We start from the raw sequence: 22,473 nt of genomic DNA, 5'->3' as shown, positions 1-22,473 counted from the left end.
TCGGTTCCTTGTCCCTCCTCCTCCTTCCCCTCAGCGACACTTCTTCTTCATCGTCCGGGAGCACAACAACGTCCCGTGGCGCTGCGACAAACATAGAAAGTCAAGGAGATAGCTGACAAACAATCTAGTCGTCCAAATAAACTCGAGTCGAGCAGACTTACTGGCTTTGGAGGTAGCTGCGTTGTCGGTTTCCTCGTTGTCTGGGGTCTTGTCGATATCCATATCAGTCGCAGCCGAGGCCGAGCTGTAAAGGTTCATCATCCACTCGGTCAGTACAAGAGAATCGGTCAGAACAAGAAAATACGGGGAGAACATTTACCCAGAAGCAACATGAACGTCCATCTGGATTCTAGGCAAAGTCTTCCGAGCCTTCGAAGGATTGATCTTGGGCTGCTTGGTGACCTTCTCAGCCAATTCTGGAGTCGAAAACCGAGCGCACTTTTGAGATGGAGCGCTCGAGGCCACAGCCTTGCCGCGCCTGCCCGCGGGATCATGGTGCTGCTTGGATCGACATTCAGAACGAGGTGGTGAGTCGGCTACCTCCTCGTTCCGACTCATCACTCTCATCTTCATCATCGCCGGCTGGTGACTCCCACTCGCCGCTCTCCTCCGCGCTGTCCTCGCCTTCATGGTACTGCTCCAGAGCTTGTTCGCCATTGGGCATTGAGTACATTTCTGTATAAATCTACAAAACAAGGAGCTGAGTGAAAATCAGTCGGATCAACAAACAGTCAGAAAACACATCCAAATTCAATCAGTTGTAATGGCCAAACCTTGTCTGGCTGGTTGCTGTCGTTGAAAGGTTTGACTCTCCTGGCGCCCCTGGGGTTGTCCTTGTTCCTGGTGATGCCGCTCAGCCACTCGGCCACTGTTTTGGCCGTCACCTCCTCCGGATGAACCCGAGCGGTATCACCAGCCCCGGAGTACATCCACATGGAGTGGTCGCGAGCTTGGAGTGGTTGAATGCACCGACTGAGGAACACCTCTAGCAGATCCATGCCGGTGACACCTTGGTTGATCAGTTGAACTACCCTCTCGACCAACATGCCCATCTCCGCCTTCTCCGCGGCGGTCACTTTCAACGAAGATGGAGTCTGAACACGATCAAAAGAGAAAGGGGGAAGTCCAGTCGAGTGGCCTGGGGTCGCGATATCCTGGCAATAGAACCAGGTCGACTGCCAGCCCCTGACCGACTCAGGAAGAGTCATCGGAGGGAAGGAACTCCTCTTCCTCTTCTGAATACCCAGACCCCCACACATCTGGATAACATGGGTTTTATCGTCGTTCGCTTTCTTCACTGTTTGGGAGCGGATAGTGAAAATGTGCTTGAAAAGACCCCAGTGCGGTCGACACCCCAGGAAATTCTCGCACATGGACACGAATGCGGCAAGATATGTGATGGTGTTGGGAGTGAAATGATGGAGTTGAGCCCCGAAGAAATTCAAGAAACCTCGAAAGAAGGGGTTGTTGGGGAACGTAGTAATTTCAAAAAATTTCCTACGCACACGCAAGATCATGGTGATGCATAGCAACGAGAGGGGAGAGTGTTGTCCACGTACCCTCGTAGACCGACAGCGGAAGCGTTATTACAACGCGGTTGATGTAGTCGTACGTCTTCACGATCCGACCGATCAAGTACCGAACGTACAGCACCTCCAAGTTCTACACACGTTCAGCTCGATGACGTCCCTCGAACTCCGATCCAGCCGAGTGTTGAGGTGGAGTTTCGTCAGCACGACGGCATGGTGACGATGATGATGTTCCACCGACGCAGGGCTTCGCGTAAGCTCCGCAACGGTATTATCGAGGTGTAATATGGTGGAGGGGGGCACCGCACAAGGCAAAAATATCGTATATCAAGTGTGTCCTTAGGTGCCCCCCTGCCCCCGTATATAAAGGAGCAAGGGGGAGGTCGGCTGCCCTAGGCGCGCCAAGGAGAGAGGGGGAGTCCTCCTCCTAGTGGGAGTAGGACTCCCCTTTCCTAGTCCTACTAGGAAAGAAGGGGGGGAAGGAAAGAGAGGGAGAGGGAGAGGGAAAGGGGGCTGCACCCCCCTCTCCTAGTCCAACTAGGACTCCCCTTGGGAGGGGGCGCGCCACCTCCTGGCTGCTGCCCTCTCTCTCCCCTCAAGGCCCACTAAGGCCCAATACTTCCCCGGGGGGTTCCGGTAACCCTTCGGCACTCCGGTTTAATCCGAAACTTCTCCGGAACACTTCCGGTGTCCGAATATAGTCGTCCAATATATCAATCTTTATGTCTCGACCATTTCGAGACTCCTCGTCATGTCCGTGATCACATCCGGGACTCCGAACAACCTTCGGTACATCAAAACATATAAACTCATAATATAACTGTCATCGTAACTTTAAGCGTGCGGACCCTTTGGGTTCGAGAACTATGTAGACATGACCGAGACACCTCTCCGGTCAATAACCAATAGCGGGACCTGGATGCCCATATTGGCTCCCACATATTCTACGAAGATTTTTATCGGTCAGAACGCATAACAACATACGTTGTTCCCTTTGTCATCGGTATGTTACTTGCCCGAGATTCGATCGTCGGTATCTCGATACCTAGTTCAATCTCGTTACCGGCAAGTCTCTTTCGTCGTTCCGTAATACATCATCCCGCAACTAACTCATTAGTCACAATGCTTGCAAGGCTTATAGTGATGTGCATTACCGAGTGGGCCCAGAGATACCTCTCCGACAATCGGAGTGACAAATCCTAATCTCGAAATACGCCAACCCAACAAGTACCTTTGGAGACACCTGTAGAGCACCTTTATAATCACCTAGTTACGTTGTGACGTTTGGTAGCACACAAAGTGTTCCTCCGGTAAACGGGAGTTGCATAATCTCATAGTCATAGGAACATGTATAAGTCATGAAGAAAGCAATAGCAACATACTAAACGATCGGGTGCTAAGCTAACGGAATGGGTCAAGTCAATCACGTCATTCTCCTAATGAGGTGATCCCGTTAATCAAATGACAACTCATGTCTATGGCTAGGAAACATAACCATCTTTGATTAACGAGCTAGTCAAGTAGAGGCATACTAGTGACACTCTGTTTGTCTATGTATTCACACATGTATTATGTTTCCGGTTAATACAATTCTAGCATGAATAATAAACATTTATCAAGATATAAGGAAATAAATAATACTTTATTATTGCCTCTAGGGCATATTTCCTTCAGGGGTGTGGAGGAAGCGATAAGCCGCGGTCGACATGAGTGGCGAGCAGAACACACTCACCCGGTCACGGCTGTGGCTCCGTTTCCCCCTCCGGCAGCCGCGCAGACTCATGGACGATCAGCCACAGCTCGGCCATATCCTCCAAGTCCTCCTGCTGAAGTGAAGATTGGATGCAATCTCCCTGGATCCAACCCGACGGCAGCCCCGAGCGCGATGAAGATCCCCGATTCGTCTTCTTGCTTTTCGCCGCCCACGTCGCCTTCTTCGAGCGTTCCAGCGCCCCCGTTTTCTCCTTCCCCATGGCGGCGGAGCGGCGGCGTCGAGAGTGGAGAAGCCGAACGAGGTAAAGGATCAAGATGAAGAAGAGGGAGAATGGGCACGCACCGTGCGGATGCCTCGGCCTCGCTGCTTTTAAGGGCCTACTTCCGAGTGGCTGACGTGTCGGTCCGGGCAATCCTGTCAAATCCCTTAACAGTCGCACACGGGATACGTGGCGAAAAAGTTGGCGCGGAAATCGAAACGCCCTACTTATCTACTCCGCTTACCACGGCGCGCTTCGCCTGGCGCGCTTCCACCAAAATTTCGAATCCCGTGAAATCCGGGATCCTCTACAACCGATCACGCCAAAGATTCCATGTCAAAGATAACACTCGACGGATGACGTTATAAAACCAGTCGGTCATTTCTGAATCGATCAAGGCGACTGAAACGAAGCCGAAGTTCCAACAACTGGCATCCATTTGGAGATGAAAGCAAGAGCCAGAGCAAGGTCAACTTCAACCTTCTTTTCACTCGGACCTCAATCCATTCGGGGGCTAATGATGAGGACATAGACCTGGGGTAGGGTAATAGGCCTGACCTATACCTCCTACCCAAGGTCCTTGTCCTAGAAGCAAAGAGGTTCAGGAGTAAATAGAGGGGACCCAACAAAGGTGTCGAGTGCAATCCACTCGACCCACCATTCAATCGGAGACCCCCCTTTGTTTATGTCACTCGACCACTAAACCACTCGACGTGCAGAAGACCTAAAGCCACTCCGCGCAGCAATGGTCGGGCATTTACTCTTAGACTTAATAGTCATTTATATTACTTTACTACAGACGTTACCTGTAACGCTCCTACTTTATGAACATTGAACTCCTTGTAACGTGGGCTGGCTGGGGTCCTGGCGCACTCTATATAAGCCACCCCCCTCCACTGGCACAAGGGTTCGCACCCCTTGTAACACACACGCATATAATCCAGTCGACCGCCTCCGGGCTCCGAGACGTAGGGCTGTTACTTCCTTCGAGAAGGGCCTGAACTCGTAAAACTCGTGCGTACAGCTTCTCCATAGCTAGGACCTTGCCTTTACAACCCTACCCCCCATTCCACTGTCAGACTTAGAACCACGACAAGGGGCGCGCGGCTGCCCCTTGGCCGCCTCTCCTCTTCCACCACTTGGGCCCATGAGGCCCAATAACCTCCGGGGGGGGGGGGGTTCCGGTAACCCCCCGGTACTCCGGTATTTATCCGATAACCCCCGGAACCATTCCGGTGTCCGAATATAGTCGTCCAATATATCAATATTCATGTCTCGACCATTTCGAGACTCCTCGTCATGTCCGTGATCACATCCAGGACTCCGAACTACCTTCGGTACATCAAAACACATAAACTCATAATATAACCGTCATCGAACTTTAAGCGTGCGGACCCCACGGGTTCGAGAACTATGTAGACATGACCGAGACACGTCTCCGGTCAATAACCAATAGCGGAACCTGGATGCTCATATTGGCTCCCACATATTCTATGAAGATCTTTATTGGTCAAACCGCATAACTACATATGTTGTTCCCTTTGTCATCGGTATGTTACTTGCCCGAGATTCGATCGTCGGTATCTCAATACCTAGCTCAATCTCGTTACCGGCGAGTCTCTTTACTCGTTCTGTAATACATCATCCCGCAACTAACTCATTAGTTACAATGCTTGCAAGGCTTAAGTGATGTGCATTACCGAGTGGGCCCAGAGATACCTCTCCGACAATCGGAGTGACAAATCCTAATCTCGAAATACGCCAACCGAACAAGTACGTTTGGAGACACCTGTAGAGAACCTTTATAATCACCCAGTTACGTTGTGACGTTTGGTAGCACACAAAGTGTTCCTCCGGTAAACGTATAAGTCATGAAGAAAGCAATAGCAACATACTAAACGATCAAGTGCTAAGCTAACGGAATGGGTCAAGTCAATCACATCATTCTCCTAATGATGTGACCCCGTTAATCAAATGACAACTCTTTGTCCATGGCTAGGAAACATAACCATCTTTGATCAACGAGCTAGTCAAGTAGAGGCATACTAGTGACACTCTGTTTGTCTATGTATTCACACATGTATCATGTTTCCGGTTAATACAATTCTAGCATGAATAATAAACATTTATCACGATATAAGGAAATAAATAATAACTTTATTATTGCCTCTAGGGCATATTTACTTCAGTCTCCCACTTGCACTAGAGTCAATAATCTAGATTACAAAGTAATGATTCTAACACCCATGGAGCCTTGGTGTTGATCATGTTTTGCTCGTGGAAGAGGCTTAGTCAACGGGTCTGCAACATTCAGATCTGTATGTATCTTGCAAATCTCTATGTCTCCCACCTGGACTTGATCCCGGATGGAGTTGAAGCATCTCTTGATGTGCTTGGTTCTCTTGTGAGATCTGGATTCCTTTGCCAAAGCAATTGCACCAGTATTGTCACAAAAGATTTTCATTGGACCCGATGCACTAGGTATGACACCTAGATCGGATATGAAGTCCTTCATCCAGACTCCTTCATTTGCTGCTTCCGAAGCAGCTATGTACTCCGCTTCACATGTAGATCCCGCTATGACGCTTTGTTTAGAACTGCACCAACTGACAGCTCCACCGTTCAATATAAACACTTATCCGGTTTGCAATTTAGGATCGTCCGGATCAGTGTCAAAGCTTGCATCGACGTAACCATTTACGACGAGCTCTTTGTCACCTCCATAAACGAGAAACATGTCCTTAGTCCTTCTCAAGTATTTCAGGATGTTCTTGACCGCTGTCTAGTGATCCACTCCAGCATTACTTTGGTACCTCCCTGCTAAACTAATAGCAAGGCACACATCAGGTCTGGTACACAGCATTCAGACCCCTGAGGACTGGTAGGAGCGGCTTCACTCATGTGCTTGTAGCAGTCGACAAGTTTACCAAGTGGATTGAAGCCAAGCCTATCAAGAATCTTGAAGCCAGTACTGCCGTCAGCTTCATCAGAGAATTGACATTCAGATTTGGAGTTCCGCACAGCATTATCACTGACAACGGGTTGAACTTCGATTCTGATGAGTTCAGAGCTTTTTGTGCTTGACTATGCTTCAGTCGCCCACCCCCAGTCGAATGGACAAGCAGAAAGAGCAAATGGCTTGATTCTCAAAGGACTGAAATCCCGACTGATGCGTGATCTCAAGCACGCAGCAGGCGCCTGGGTTGATGAACTTCCATCAGTTCTTTGGGGATTGAGGACAACTCCCAATCGGTCGACTGGCCGAACTCCATTCTTCTTGGTTTATGGAGTTGAAGCTGTCCTACCGAGTGACTTGCTTCACGATGCACCCTGAGTCGACCTCTTCTCTGAAGATGAAGCAGAACAGGCCCGGCAAGATGTAGTCGTTCTCCTAGAGGAGGAAAGAGAGATGGCCTTAATCCGGTCGACCATTTATCAGCAAGACTTGCGTCGATTCCACACCAGAAACGTGAGGGGCCAACCCTTTCAAGAGGGAGACTTGGTTCTTCAAATGGATCAGCAGAAACCACACAAGCTCGCGCCTGCTTGGGAAGGTCCCTTCATTGTCACCAGAGTTCTCCACAATGGAGCATATCATCTTTACAATGTCGAGCATCAGAAAGACGAGCCACGGGCTTGGAACGCGGAGCTGCTCCGCCCCTTTTATACTTAAGTACTCATCCGGATGAGATGTAATAAGAAATACCTTTGTAGTTTGTTTATCGAAGACAAGAGCTTTACAGTCTTCCTAAATGGTTGTTGCTGCTTTTGTTTGCGTCTGAAATCCCCCAGTGGGTGACTTTGCCGCGAATCCGTTTCGCCTAAGTTTGAAAAATCCTACCGAGTGGTGAGCAAACCTCTCACTCGGGGGCTTAGCCGCGAATCCGTTTCGCCTAAGTGTGTAAAATCCCACCGAGTGATGAGCAAGCCTCTCACTCGGGGGCTTAGCTGCAGTCCAGTACTCGCCTAAGTTTGAAAAATCCTACCCAGTGATGAGCAAGCCTCTCACTCGGAGGCTTAGCTGCAGTCCAGTACTCGCCTAAGTTTGAAAAATCCTACCGAGTGATGAGCAAGCCTCTCACTCGGGAGCTTAGCTGCAGTCCAGTACTCGCCTAAGTTTGAAAAATCCTACCGAGTGATGAGCAAGCCTCTCACTCGGGGGCTTAGCTGCAGTCCAGTACTCGCCTAAGTTTGAAAAATCCTACCGAGTGATGAGCAAGCCTCTCACTCGGGGGCTTAGCTGCAGTCCAGTACTCGCCTAAGTTTGAAAAATCCTACCGAGTGATGAGCAAGCCTCTCACTCGGGGGCTTACCTGCAGTCCAGTACTCGCCTAAGTTTGAAAGATCCTACCGAGTGATGAGCAAGCCTCTCACTCGGGGGCTTAGCTGCACTCCAGTACTCGCCTAAGTGTGAAAAATCCTACCGAGTGGTGAGCAACCCTCCCACTCGGGGGCTTAGCTGCAGTCTAGTACTCGCCTAAGTTTGAAAAATCCTACCGAGTGGTGAGCAACCCTTCCACTCGAGGGCTTAGCCGCAGTCCAGTACTCGCCTAAGTTTGAAAAATCCTACCGAGTGGAGAGCAACCCTCCCACTCGGGGGCTTAGCTGCAGTCCTGTACTCGCCTAAGTTTGAAAAATCCTACCGAGTGGTGAGCAACCCTCCCACTCGGGGGATTAGCTGCAGTCCAGTACTCGCCTATGTTTGAAAAATCCTACCGAGTGGTGAGCAACCCTCCCACTTGGGGGCTTAGCTGCAGTCCAGTTCTCGCCTAAGTTTGTAAAATCCTACCGAGTGGTGAGCAACCCTCCCACTCGGGGGCTTAGCTGCAGTCTAGTACTCGCCTAAGTTCGAAGTCCATCCCTATCCGCAAGGACGACGAGGTGCAGGTCGACTGCAACCTTCCCCTTCGGAGCTGCGCCACAAGTACAATGTGCGCTCCATCCCTATCCGCAAGGATGACGAGGTGCAGGTCGACTGCAACCTTCTCCTTCGGAGCTGCGCCACAAGTACAATGTGCGCTCCATCCCTATCCGCAAGGACGACGAGGTGCAGGTCGACTGCAACCTTCTCCTTCGGAGCTGTGCCACAAGTACAATGTGCGCTCCATCCCTATCCGCAAGGACGACGAGGTGCAGGTCGACTGCAACCTTCTCCTTCGGAGCTGCGCCACAAGTACAATGTGCGCTCCATCCCTATCCGCAAGGACGACGAGGTGCAGGTCGACTGCAACCTTCTCCTTCAGAGCTGCGCCACAAATACAACGTGTGCTCCTGCCCTATCCGCAAGGACGACGAGGTACAGGTCAACTGTAACCTTCTCCTTCGGAGCTGCGCCACAAGTACAACGTGTGCTCCATCCCTATCCACAAGGACGACGAGGTACAGGTTGACTGTAACCTTCTCCTTCGGAGCTGCGCCATAAGTACAACGTGTGCTCCTGCCCTATCCGCAAGGACGACGAGGTACAGGTCGACTGTAACCTTCTCCTTCGGAGCTGCGCCACAAGTACAACGTGTGCTCCCTCCCTATCCGCAAGGACGACGAGGTGCAGGTCGACTACAACCTTCTCCTTCGGAGTTGCGCCTTAAGAACAATAGCTGCATCTCTAGGACAAAGATTATTCCAATTGAAGAAGCAAAATCCACTCGAAGGCAAACACAAGCATATTCAGAGATAAACCAAGTTCAGATAAATCCTAAAGTTCCGAACGACGGATCAAAAGTATTCGAGCATCAAGCCCGAAGAAGTTTAACGATTACACAATCACTCGGCATTCCGAGGCAAATAAAGGTGGAGCATAATGTTTTTCGGTCACGCGTCAGGAGAAGGACTGGCTGGGTCGCAGAAACTGTTAAGGTCTATGTTGTCTGCAATGCGAGTGGCAACGTCAAGGAAAGTGTCCATGAAGGATTGGAAGGTGTGCTTCTTTGTGTTAGCAACCTTGAGCTCCGCCAGCTTGTCTTCTTTGACGTCTTTGCAGTGCACTCGGACAAAGGACAACGCGACATCAGCGCCACATCGAGCAGATGACTTCTTCCACTCTTGCACTCGGTCAGGTATTTGATTCAGTCGAGCCATTAGAGACTCGAGGTCTTGAGACAGTTCCGCCTGAGGCCAGAGTTCGGCATCAACCCGAGTCATCGCTGCCTTCAGGGGAGCAAGATAAGCAACCGCGCTGTCCATGCGAGATTCCAACCGCAGCACATTCATCGCAACATCATCCTTGACTGGACAATTTATGGGATCGAGACCCGTCTCGATCCGCCCAGTTTCCGCTTCAAAGTCTTGGCAAAGCTCTACACAGTCGAGTAAATGATGAGTCGACGATATAATCAAGCTGGACAGTCGACCGTAATAAGTCAGTCAGTCATCAGTACCTTCAAGTTTTAGGACCAGCTTTGCAGCAAGCTGGCACAGATAAGACTCCAACTCGACCTTCTTGGCCTTGAGGCTCCCAAGCTCGTCAGTCAGCTTGTCCTTGTCTTTCTTCAGTCGCTCGACCTCCCGATTGGCGTCAGAAACAGCAGCCTTCAGTTTGGATTTCTCCTCTTCTAGCTTGCCGACTGAAGCAAGCTTCTTGTCAGCAAGCGCCGTTTTCTCTCGCGCTTCCTTCTGTGCAGCAGCAAGATCCAGATCCTTCTTCTCCAAAGCCTGCTTCATTTTCTCTAAAGAAATAACATTCTTCAGACGGGCTTGGAGTTGACGGTTTTTACTACATACATCTGCTCGAGTGGAGTCACTCGGTTCAAAAAATGGAAAGGAAAAGGGCCGGCAGTGAGAAAGACAGTTGACGATTGGTTACCTCCCATGGCAGTTACTTCATCGCGAGCAGTCTTGAGATTCTTCTAGGCCAATTCCAGATCAAGGTTGAGGCTGATTTGCTAATTGTTCATTGCGGAAAGCTGAGCCCCAAGATCACAAGATTTCTGCAGTTTAAGCCATATCAGTTGACCGAGATAAAAAGACATCACAGTGATAGCTACTCTAAGACTACCGCCGAATCAAACATTTAACGGCAGTCTCGGGGACCACACCCAGTGGGTGCACTTGGCGTGCCCCCACTGGTTTGAATATACACTCGACATGGTCTGCCCAGTGCGAGAGTAAAAAAAAGGAGTTCTCAGACCATAGTCGACTGCCCGCAGTCAACCACGGTCTCGGGGACTACACCCAGTGGGCGCACTTAGCATGCCCCCACTAGTTCTGGTGTCATTCGACCTGGCCAGTCCAGACCGAGTGACAAAATTCAGATTCTCAGACCACAGTCAACTGCCCGCAGTCAACTATGGTCTCGGGGACTACACCCAGTGGGTGCACTAAGAGTGCCCCCACTAGTTCAAAGATTCAATCCAAGACGACTCAAATTGACTCGTGCAACTTCAAAACAGTCACACCCCAATGGGTGACCGGACGAGAAATATGATCAATCGGAAATCAACTAACCTGGACATTAGTCTGCAGAGCAGCTCCGGCTTTGAAGGCCACCTGACTGGCCTCATGCACCACTTTCATCTGCCACATCACAAGGTTCAACTGAAGAAGAGCTTCCTTGGCGGCAGACGGTGGGTCGTCCGGGGGTTTGATACGCAGTGAAAAGCGATGATGGCAGAGCAGTCGGAGCAACCGCTGGGTCTGATGCGTGGGGTTGTATTGGTATAGTAGAAGTCTAAGCAGCTGATCCTGATGGGCAATCAGTCGACAGCGGGATAGCGAAAGTGACGTTGGTACGTGCCGGATCTGACGATCGCTCGACGGCCGTCCCAGGCATCTCAGTCGACTGAGGAACCTGGGCCTCAGGCGCTTTCCCGCTCAGTTCCTTGTCCCTCCTCCTTCCCCTCAGCGACACTTCTTCTTCATCGTCCGGGAGCACAACAACGTCCTGTGGCGCTGCGACAAACATAGAAAGTCAAGGAGATAGCTGACAAACAATCTAGTCGTCCAAATAAACTCGAGTCGGGCAGACATACTGGCTTTGGAGGTAGCTGCGTTGTCGGTTTCCTCGTTGTCTGGGGTCTTGTCGATATCCATATTAGTCGCAGCCGAGGCCGAGTTGTAAAGGTTCATCATCCACTCGGTCAGTACAAGAGAATCGGTCAGAACAAGAAAATACGGGGAGAACATTTACCCAGAAGCAACAGGAACGTCCATCTTGATTCTAGGCAAGGTCTTCCGAGCCTTCGAAGGATTGATCTTGGGCTGCTTGGTGACCTTCTCAGCCAATTCTGGAGTCAAAGACCGAGCGCACTTTTGAGATGGAGCGCTCGAGGCCACAGCCTTGCCGCGCCTGCCCGCGGGATCATGGTGCTGCTTGGATCGACATTCAGAACGAGGTGGTGAGTCGGCTACCTCCTCGTTGTCCGACTCATCACTCTCATCTTCATCATCGCCGGCTGGTGACTCCCACTCGCCGCTCTCCTCCGTGTTGTCCTCGCCTTCATGGTACTGCTCCAGAGCTTGTTCGCCATTGGGCATTGAGTACATTTCTGTATAAATCTACAAAACAAGGAGCCGAGTGGAAATCAGTCGCATCAACAAACAGTCAGAAAACACATCCAAATTCAATCAGTTGTAATGGCCAAACCTTGTCTGGCTGGTTGCTGTCGTTGAAAGGTTTGACTCTCCTGGCGCCCCTGGGGTTGTCCTTGTTCCCGGTGATGCCGCTCAGCCACTCGGCCACTGTTTTGGCCGTCACCTCCTCCAGATGAACCCGAGCGGTATCACCAGCCCCGGAGTACATCCACATGGAGTGGTCACGAGCTTGGAGTGGTTGAATGCACCAACTGAGGAACACCTCTAGCAGATCCATGCTGGTGACACCTTGGTTGATCAGTTGAACTACCCTCTCGACCAACATGCCCATCTCCGCCTTCTCCGTGGCGGTCACTTTCAACGAAGATGGAGTCTGAACACGATCAAAAGAGAAAGGGGGAAGTCCAGTCGAGTGGCCTGGGGTCGTGATATCCTGGCAATAGAACCAGGTCGACTGCCAGCCCCTGACCGACTCAGGAAGAGTCATCGGAGGGAAGGAACTCCTCTTCCTCTTCTGAATACCCAGACCCCCACACATCTGGATAACATGGGTTTTATCGTCGTTCGAGTTCGCTTTCTTCACTGTTTGGGAGCGGATAGTGAAAATGTGCTTGAAAAGACCCAAGTGCGGTCGACACCCCAGGAAATTCTTGCACATGGACACGAATGCGGCAAGATATGTGATGGTGTTGGGAGTGAAATGATGGAGTTGAGCCCCGAAGAAATTCAAGAAACCTCGAAAGAAGGGGTTGTCGCGGAACGTAGTAATTTCAAAAAATTTCCTACGCACACGCAAGATCATGGTGATGCATAGCAACGAGAGGGGAGAGTGTTGTCCACGTACCCTCGTAGACCGACAGCGGAAGCGTTATTACAACGCGGTTGATGTAGTCGTACGTCTTCACGATCCGACCGATCAAGTACCGAACGTACGACACCTCCAAGTTCTACACACGTTCAGCTCGATGACATCCCTCGAACTCCGATCCAGCGTGTGTTGAGGGAGAGTTTCGTCAGCACGACGGCATGGTGACGATGATGATGTTCCACCGACGCAGGGCTTCGCGTAAGCTCCGCAACGGTATTATCGAGGTGTAATATGGTGGAGGGGGGCACCGCACATGGCTAAAATATCGTATATCAAGTGTGTCCTTAGGTGCCCCCCTGCCCCCGTATATAAAGGAGCAAGGGCGAGGCCGGCTGCCCTAGGCGCGCCAAGGAGAGAGGGGGAGTCCTCCTCCTAGTGGGAGTAGGACTCCCCTTTCCTAGTCCTACTAGGAAAGTAGGGGGGGAAGGAAAGAGAGGGAGAGGGAGAGGGAAAGGGGGCTGCGCCCCCCTCTCCTAGTCCAACTAGGACTCCCCTTGGGAGGGGGCGCGCCACCTCCTGGCTGCTGCCCTCTCTCTCCCCTCAAGGCCCACTAAGGCCCAATACTTCCCCGGGGGGTTCTGGTAACCCTCCGGCACTCCGGTTTAATCCGAAACTTCTCCGGAACACTTCCGTTGTCCGAATATAGTCGTCCAATATATCAATCTTTATGTCTCGACCATTTCGAGACTCCTTGACATGTCCGTGATCACATCCGGGACTCCGAACAACCTTCGGTACATCAAAACATATAAACTCATAATATAACTGTCATCGTAACTTTAAGCGTGCGGACCCTTTGGGTTCGAGAACTATGTAGACATGACTGAGACACCTCTCCGGTCAATAACCAATAGCGGGACCTGGATGCCCATATTGGCTCCCACATATTCTACAAAGATCTTTATCGGTCAGACCGCATAACAACATACGTTGTTCCCTTTGTCATCGGTATGTTACTTGCCCGAGATTCGATCGTCGGTATCTCGATACCTAGTTCAATCTCGTTACCGGCAAGTCTCTTTAATCGTTCCGTAATACATCATCCCGCAACTAACTCATTAGTCATAATGCTTGCAAGGCTTATAGTGATGTGCATTACCGAGTGGGCCCAGAGATACCTCTCCGACAATCGGAGTGACAAATCCTAATCTCGAAATACGCCAACCCAACAAGTACCTTTGGAGACACCTGTAGAGCACCTTTATAATCACCCAGTTACGTTGTGACGTTTGGTAGCACACAAAGTGTTCCTCCGGTAAACGGGAGTTGCATAATCTCATAGTCATAGGAACATGTATAAGTCATGAAGAAAGCAATAGCAACATACTAAACGATCGGGTGCTAAGCTAACGGAATGGGTCAAGTCAATCACGTCATTCTCCTAATGAGGTGATCCCGTTAATCAAATGACAACTCATGTCTATGGCTAGGAAACATAACCATCTTTGATTAACGAGCTAGTCAAGTAGAGGCATACTAGTGACACTCTGTTTGTCTATGTATTCACACATGTATTATGTTTCTGGTTAATAAAATTCTAGCATGAATAATAAACATTTATCATGATATAAGGAAATAAATAATACTTTATTATTGCCTCTAGGGCATATTTCCTTCAGTCTCCCACTTGCACTAGAGTCAATAATCTAGATTACACAGTAATGATTCTCACACCCATGGAGTCTTGGTGCTGATCATGTTTTGCTCGTGGAAGAGGCTTAGTCAACGGGTCTGCAACATTCAGATCCGTATGTATCTTGCAAATTTCTATGTCTCCCGCCTGGACTAAATCCCGGATGGAATTGAAGCGTCTTCTGATGTGCTTGGTTCTCTTGTGAAATCTGGATTCCTTTGCTAAGGTAATTGCACCAGTATTGTCACAAAAGATTTTCATTGGTCCCGATGTACTAGGTATGACACCTAGATCGGATATGAACTCCTTCATCCAGACTCCTTCATTTGCTGCTTCCGAAGCAGCTATGTATTCCGCTTCACATGTAGATCCCGCCACGACACTTTGCTTAGAACTGCACCAACTGACAGCTCCACCGTTCAATGTAAATACGTATCCGGTTTGCGATTTCGAATCGTCCGGATCAGTGTCAAAGCTTGCATCAACGTAACCTCTTACGATGAGCTCTTTGACACCTCCATAAACGAGAAACATATCCTTAGTCCTTTTCAGGTATTTCGGGATGTTCTTGACCGCTGTCCAGTGATCCACTCCTGGATTACTTTGGTACCTCCCTGCTGAACTTATTGCAAGGGACACATCAGGTCTGGTACACAACATTGCATACATGATAGAGCCTATGGCTGAAGCATATGGAACATCTTTCATCTTCTCTCTATCTTCTGCAGTGGTTGGGCATTGAGTCTTACTCAATCGCACACCTTGTAGTACAGGCAAGAACCCTTTCTTTGCTTGATCCATTTTGAACTTCTTCAAAACTTTGTCAAGGTATGTGCTTTGTGAAAGTCCAATTAAGCGTCTTGATCTATCTCTATAGATCTTAATGCCTAATATATATGCAGCTTCACCGAGGTCTTTCATTGAAAAACTCTTATTCAAGTATCCCTTTATGCTATCCAGAAATTCTATATCATTTCCAATCAGTAATATGTCATCCACATATAATATCAGAAATGCTATCGAGCTCCCACTCACTTTCTTGTAAATACAGGCTTCTCCAAAAGTCTATATAAAACCAAATGCTTTGATCACACTATCAAAGCGTTTATTCCAACTCCGAGAGGCTTGCACCAGTCCATAAATGGATCGCTGGAGCTTGCACACTTTGTTAGCTCCCTTTGGATCGACAAAACCTTCCGGTTGCATCATATACAACTCTTCTTCCAGAAATCCATTCAGGAATGCAGTTTTGACATCCATTTGCCAAATTTCATAATCATAAAATGCGGCAATTGCTAACATGATTCGGACAGACTTAAGCATCGCTACGGGTGAGAAGGTCTCATCGTAGTCAATCCCTTGAACTTGTTGAAAACCTTTCGCAACAAGTCGAGCTTTATAGACAGTAACATTACCATCAGCGTCAGTCTTCTTCTTGAAGATCCATTTATTTTCAATGGCTTGCCGACCATCGGGCAAGTCAACCAAAGTCCATACTTTGTTCTCATACATGGATCCCATCTCGGATTCCATGCCTTCAAGCCATTTTACGGAATCTGGGCTCACCATCGCTTCTTCATAGTTCGTAGGTTCATCATGGTCTAGTAACATGACCTCCAGAACAGGATTGCCGTACCACTCTGGTGCGGATCTTGATCTAGTTGACCTACGAGGTTCAGTAGTAACTTGATCTGAAGTTTCATGATCATTATCATTAACTTCCTCACTAATTAGTGTATGTGTTGCAGAAACTGATTTCTGCGATGATCTACTTTCCAATAAGGGAGCAGGTACAGTTACCTCATCAAGTTCTACTTTCCTCCCACTCACATCTTTCGAGAGAAACTCCTTCTCTAGAAAGGATCCATTTTTAGCAATGAATACCTTGCCTTCAGATCTGTGATAGAAGGTGTACCCAACAGTCTCCTTTGGGTATCCTATGAAGACACATTTCTCCGATTTGGGTTCGAGCTTATCAGGTTGAAGTTTCTTCACATAAGCATCGCAACCCCAAACTTTAAGATACGACAACTTTGGTTTCTTGCCAAACCATAGTTCAAAAGGCGTCGTCTCAACGGATTTCGATGGTGTCCTATTTAGAGTGAATGTAGCCGTCTCTAAAGCATAACCCCAAAACGATAGCGGTAAATCAGTAAGAGACATCATAGATCGCACCATATCTAATAAAGTACGATTACGACGTTCGGACACACCATTACGCTGTGGTGTTCCGGGTGGCGTAAGTTGCGAAACTATTCCGCATTGTTTCGAATGTAGGCCAAACTCGTAACTCAAATATTCTCCTCCACGATCAGATCGTAGGAATTTTATTTTCTTGTTACGATGATTTTCAACTTCACTCTGAAATTCTTTGAACTTTTCAAATGTTTCAGACTTATGTTTCATTAAGTAGATATACCCATATCTGCTCAAATCATCTGTGAAGGTGAGAAAATAACGATATCTGCCACGAGCCTCAATATTCATCGGACCACATACATCTGTATGTATGATTTCCAACAAATCTGTTGCTCTCTCCATAGTTTCGGAGAACGGTGTTTTGGTCATCTTGCCCATAAGGCACGGTTCGCAAGTACCAAGTGATTCAAAATCAAGTGATTCCAAAATTCCATCAGTATGGAGTTTCTTCCTGCGCTTTACACCGATATGACCCAAACGGCAGTGCCACAAATAAGTTGCACTGTCATTATCAACTCTTTATCTTTTGGCTTCGATATTATGAATATGTGTATCACTACTATCGAGATTCATGAAAAATAGACCACTCTTCAAGGGTGCATGACCATAAAAGATATTATTCATATAAATAGAACAACCATTATTCTCTGATTTAAATGAATAACCGTCTCGCATTAAACAAGATCCAGATATAATGTTCATGCTCAACGCTGGCACCAAATAACAATTATTTAGGTCTAAAACTAATCCCGAAGGTAGATGTAGAGGTAGCATGCCGACGGCGATCACATCGACTTTGGAACCATTTCCCACGCGCATCGTCACCTCATCCTTAGCCAATCTTCGCTTAATCCATAGCCCGTGTTTCGAGTTGCAAATATTAGCAACAAAACCAGTATCAAATACCCAGGTGCTACTATGAGTATTAGTAAGGTACACATCAATAACATGTATATCACATATACCTTTGTTAACCTTGCCATCCTTCTTATCCGCCAAATACTTGGGGCAGTTCCGCTTCCAGTGGCCAGTCTGCTTACAGTAGAAGCACTCAGTTTCAGGCTTAGGTCCAGACTTGGATTTCTTCTCCTGAACAGCAACTTGCTTACTGTTCTTCTTGAAGTTCCCTTTCTTCTTCCCTTTGCCCTTTTTCTTGAAACTAGTGGTTTTACTGACCATCAACACTTGATGCTCCTTCTTGATTTCTACCTCCGCTGCCTTTAGCATTGCGAAGAGCTCGGGAATTGTCTTATCCATCCCTTGCATGTTATAGTTCATCACGAAGCTCTTGTAGCTTGGTGGCAGTGATTGAAGAATTCTGTCAATGACGCAATCATCCGGAAGTTCAACTCCCAGTTGAATCAAGTGATTATTATACCCAGACATTCTGAGTATATGCTCACTGACAGAACTATTCTCTTCCATCTTGCAGCTATAGAACTAATTGGAGACTTCATATCTCTCAATCCGGACATTTGCTTGAAATATTAACTTCAACTCCTGGAACATCTCATATGCTCCATGACGTTCAAAACGTCGTTGAAGTCCCGGTTCTAAGCCGTAAAGCATGGCACACTGAACTATTGAGTAGTCATCAGCTTTGCTTTGCCAGACATTCATAACTTCTGGCGTAGCTCTTGCAGGAGGCCTGGCACCTAGCGGTGCTTCCAGGACGTAATTCTTCTGTGCAGCAATGAGGATAATCCTCAAGTTACGGACCCAGTCCATGTAATTGCTACCATCATCTTTCAACTTAGCTTTCTCAAGGAACGCATTAAAATTCAACGGAACAATAGCACGGGCCATTTATCTACAATTAACATAGACAAGTAAGATACTATCAGGTACTAAGTTCATGATAAATTTAAGTTCAATTAATCATATTACTTAAGAACTCCCACTTAGATAGATATCCCTCTAATCATCTAAGTGATTACGTGATCCAAATCAACTAAACCATGTCTGATCATCACGTGAGATGGAGTAGTTTCTATGGTGAACATCACTATGTTGATCATATCTACTATATGATTCACGCTCGACCTTTCGGTCTCCGTGTTCCGAGGCCATATCTGCATATGCTAGGCTCGTTAAGTTTAACCTGAGTATTCCGCGTGTGCAACTGTTTTGCACCCGTTGTATTTGAACGTAGAGCCTATCACACCCGATCATCACGTGGTGTCTCAGCACGAAGAACTTTCGCAACGGTGCATACTCAGGGAGAACACTTTTATCTTGAAATTTTAGTGAGAGATCATCTTATAATGCTACCGTCAAACAAAGCAAGATAAGATGCATAAAGGATTAACATCACATGCAATCAATATAAGTGATATGATATGGCCATCATCATCTTGTGCTTGTGATCTCCATCTCCAAAGCACCGTGCCCGTGATCTCCATCTCCGAAGCACCGTCATGATCACCATCGTCACCGGCGCGACACCTTGATCTCCATCGTAGCATCGTTGTCGTCTCGCCAACTACTTGCTTTTACGACTATCGCTACCGCTCAGTGATAAAGTAAAACTATTACATGGAGATTGCATCTCATACAATAAAGCGACAACCATATGGCTCCTGCCAGTTGCCGATAACTCGGTTACAAAACATGATCATCTCATACAACAAATTATATCACATCATGTCTTGACCATATCACATCAGAAGATGCCCTGCAAAAACAAGTTAGACGTCCTCTACTTTGTTGTTGCAAGTTTTACGTGGCTGCTACGGGCTTAGCAAGAACCGTTCTTACCTACGCATCAAAACCACAACGATAGTTTGTCAAGTTGGTGCTGTTTTAACCTTCGCAAGGACCGGGCATAGCCACACTCGGTTCAACTATAGTGAGAGAGACAGACACCCGCCAGTCACCTTTAAGCAACGAGTGCTCCGAACGGTGAAACCAGTCTCACGTAAGCGTACGCGTAATGTCGGTCCGGGCTGCTTCATCTCACAATACCGCTGAACCAAAGTATGACATGCTGGTAAGCAGTATGACTTATATCGCCCACAACTCACTTGTGTTCTACTCGTGCATAGCATCAATGCATAAAACCAGGCTCGGATGCCACTGTTGGGGAACATAGTAATTTCAAAAAAATTCCTACGCACACGCAAGATCATGGTGATGCATAGCAACGAGAGGGGAGAGTGTTGTCCACGTACCCTCGTAGACCGACAGCGGAAGCGTTATTACAACGCGGTTGATGTAGTCGTACGTCTTCACGATCCGACCGATCAAGTACCGAACGTACGGCACCTCCAAGTTCTACACGTTCAGCTCGATGACGTCCCTCGAACTCCGATCCAGCCGAGTGTTGAGGGACAGCTTCGTCAGCACGACGGCGTGGTGACGATGATGATGTTCCACCGACGCAGGGCTTCGCGTAAGCTCCGCAACGGTATTATCGAGGTGTAATATGGTGGAGGGGGGCACCGCACACGGCTAAAATATAGTATATCAAGTGTGTCCTTAGGTGCCCCCTGCCCCCGTATATAAAGGAGCAAGGGGGAGGCCGGCTGCCCTAGGCGCGCCAAGGAGAGAGGGGGAGTCCTCCTACTGGGAGTAGGACTCCCCTTTCCTAGTCCTACTAGGAAAGAAGGGGGGGAAGGAAAGAGAGGGAGAGGGAGAGGGAAAGGGAAAGGGGGCTGCGCCCCCCTCTCCTAGTCCAACTAGGACTCCCCTTGGGAGGGGGCGCGCCACCTCCTGGCTGCTGCCCTCTCTCTCCCCTCAAGGCCCACTAAGGCCCAATACTTCCCCGGGGGGTTCCGGTAACCCTCCGGCACTCCGGTTTAATCCAAAACTTCTCAGGAACACTTCCGGTGTCCGAATATAGTCGTCCAATATATCAATCTTTATGTCTCGACCATTTCGAGACTCCTCGTCATGTCCGTGATCACATCCAGGACTCCGAACAACCTTCGGTACATCAAAACATATAAACTCATAATATAACTGTCATCGTAACTTTAAGCGTGCGGACCCTTTGGGTTCGAGAACTATGTAGACATGACCGAGACACCTCTCCGATCAATAACCAATAGCGGGACTTGGATGCCCATATTGGCTCCCACATATTCTACGAAGATCTTTATCGGTCAGACCGCATAACAACATACGTTGTTCCCTTTGTCATCGGTATGTTACTTGCCCGAGATTCGATCGTCGGTATCTCGATACCTAGTTCAATCTCGTTACCGGCAAGTCTCTTTACTCGTTCCGTAATACATCATCCCGTAACTAACTCATTAGTCACAATGCTTGCAAGGCTTATAGTGATGTGCATTACCGAGTGGGCCCAGAGATACCTCTCCGACAATCGGAGTGACAAATCCTAATCTCGAAATACGCCAACCCAACAAGTACCTTTGGAGACACCTGTAGAGCACCTTTATAATCACCCAGTTACGTTGTGACGTTTGGTAGCACACAAAGTGTTCCTCCGGTAAACGGGAGTTGCATAATCTCATAGTCATAGGAACATGTATAAGTCATGAAGAAAGCAATAGCAACATACTAAACGATCGGGTGCTAAGCTAACGGAATGGGTCAAGTCAATCACGTCATTCTCCTAATGAGGTGATCCCGTTAATCAAATGACAACTCATGTCTATGGCTAGGAAACATAACCATCTTTGATTAACGAGCTAGTCAAGTAGAGGCATACTAGTGACACTCTGTTTGTCTATGTATTCACACATGTATTATGTTTCCGGTTAATACAATTCTAGCATGAATAATAAAAATTTATCATGATATAAGGAAATAAATAATACTTTATTATTGCCTCTAGGGCATATTTCCTTCAGGGGTGTGGAGGAGCTAGAAGCCGTGGTCGACATGAGTGGCGAGCAGAACTCACTCACCCGGTCGCGATTGTGGCTCCGTTTCCCCCTCCGGCAGCCGCGCAGACTCATGGACGATCAGCCCCAGCTCGGCCATATCGTCCAAGTCCTCCTGCTGAAGTGAAGATTGGATCCAATCTCCCTGGATCCAACCCGACGGCAGCCCCGAGCGCGATGAAGATCCCCGATTCGTCTTCTTGCTTTTCGCCGCCCGCGTCGCCTTCTTCGCGCGTTCCAGCGCCGCCGTTTTCTCCTTCCCCATGGCGGCGGAGCGGCAGCGTCGAGAGTGGAGAAGCCGAACGAGGTAAAGGAGCAAGATGAAGAAGAGGGAGAATGGGCACGCACCGTGCGGATGCCTCGGCCTCGCCGCTTTTAAGGGCCTACTTCCGAGTGGCTGACGCGTGGGTCCGGGCAATCCTGTCAAATCCCTTAACAGTCGCACACGGGATACGTGGCAAAAAAGGTGGCGCGGAAATCGAATCGCCCTACTTATCTACTCCGCTTACCACGGCGCGCTCCGCCTGGCGCGCTTCCACCAAAACTTCGAATCCCGTGAAATCCGGGATCCTCTACAACCGATCACGCCAAAGATTCCATGTCAAAGATAACACTCGACGAATGACGTTATAAAACCAGTCGGTCATTTCTGAATCGATCAAGGCGACTGAAACGAAGCCGAAGTTCCAACAACTGGCATCCATTTGGAGATGAAAGCAAGAGCCAGAGCAAGGTCAACTTCAACCTTCTTTTCACTCGGACCTCAATCCATTCGGGGGCTAATGATGAGGACATAGACCTGGGGTAGGGTAATAGGCCTGACCTATACCTCCTACCCAAGGTCCTTGTCCTAGAAGCAAAGAGGTTCAGGAGTAAATAGAGGGGACCCAACAAA

This window comes from Triticum aestivum, chromosome 2D, assembly GCF_018294505.1.
Source record: "Triticum aestivum cultivar Chinese Spring chromosome 2D, IWGSC CS RefSeq v2.1, whole genome shotgun sequence".
Lineage (NCBI taxonomy): Eukaryota > Viridiplantae > Streptophyta > Magnoliopsida > Poales > Poaceae > Triticum > Triticum aestivum.
This window is presented reverse-complemented; position numbering follows the sequence as displayed.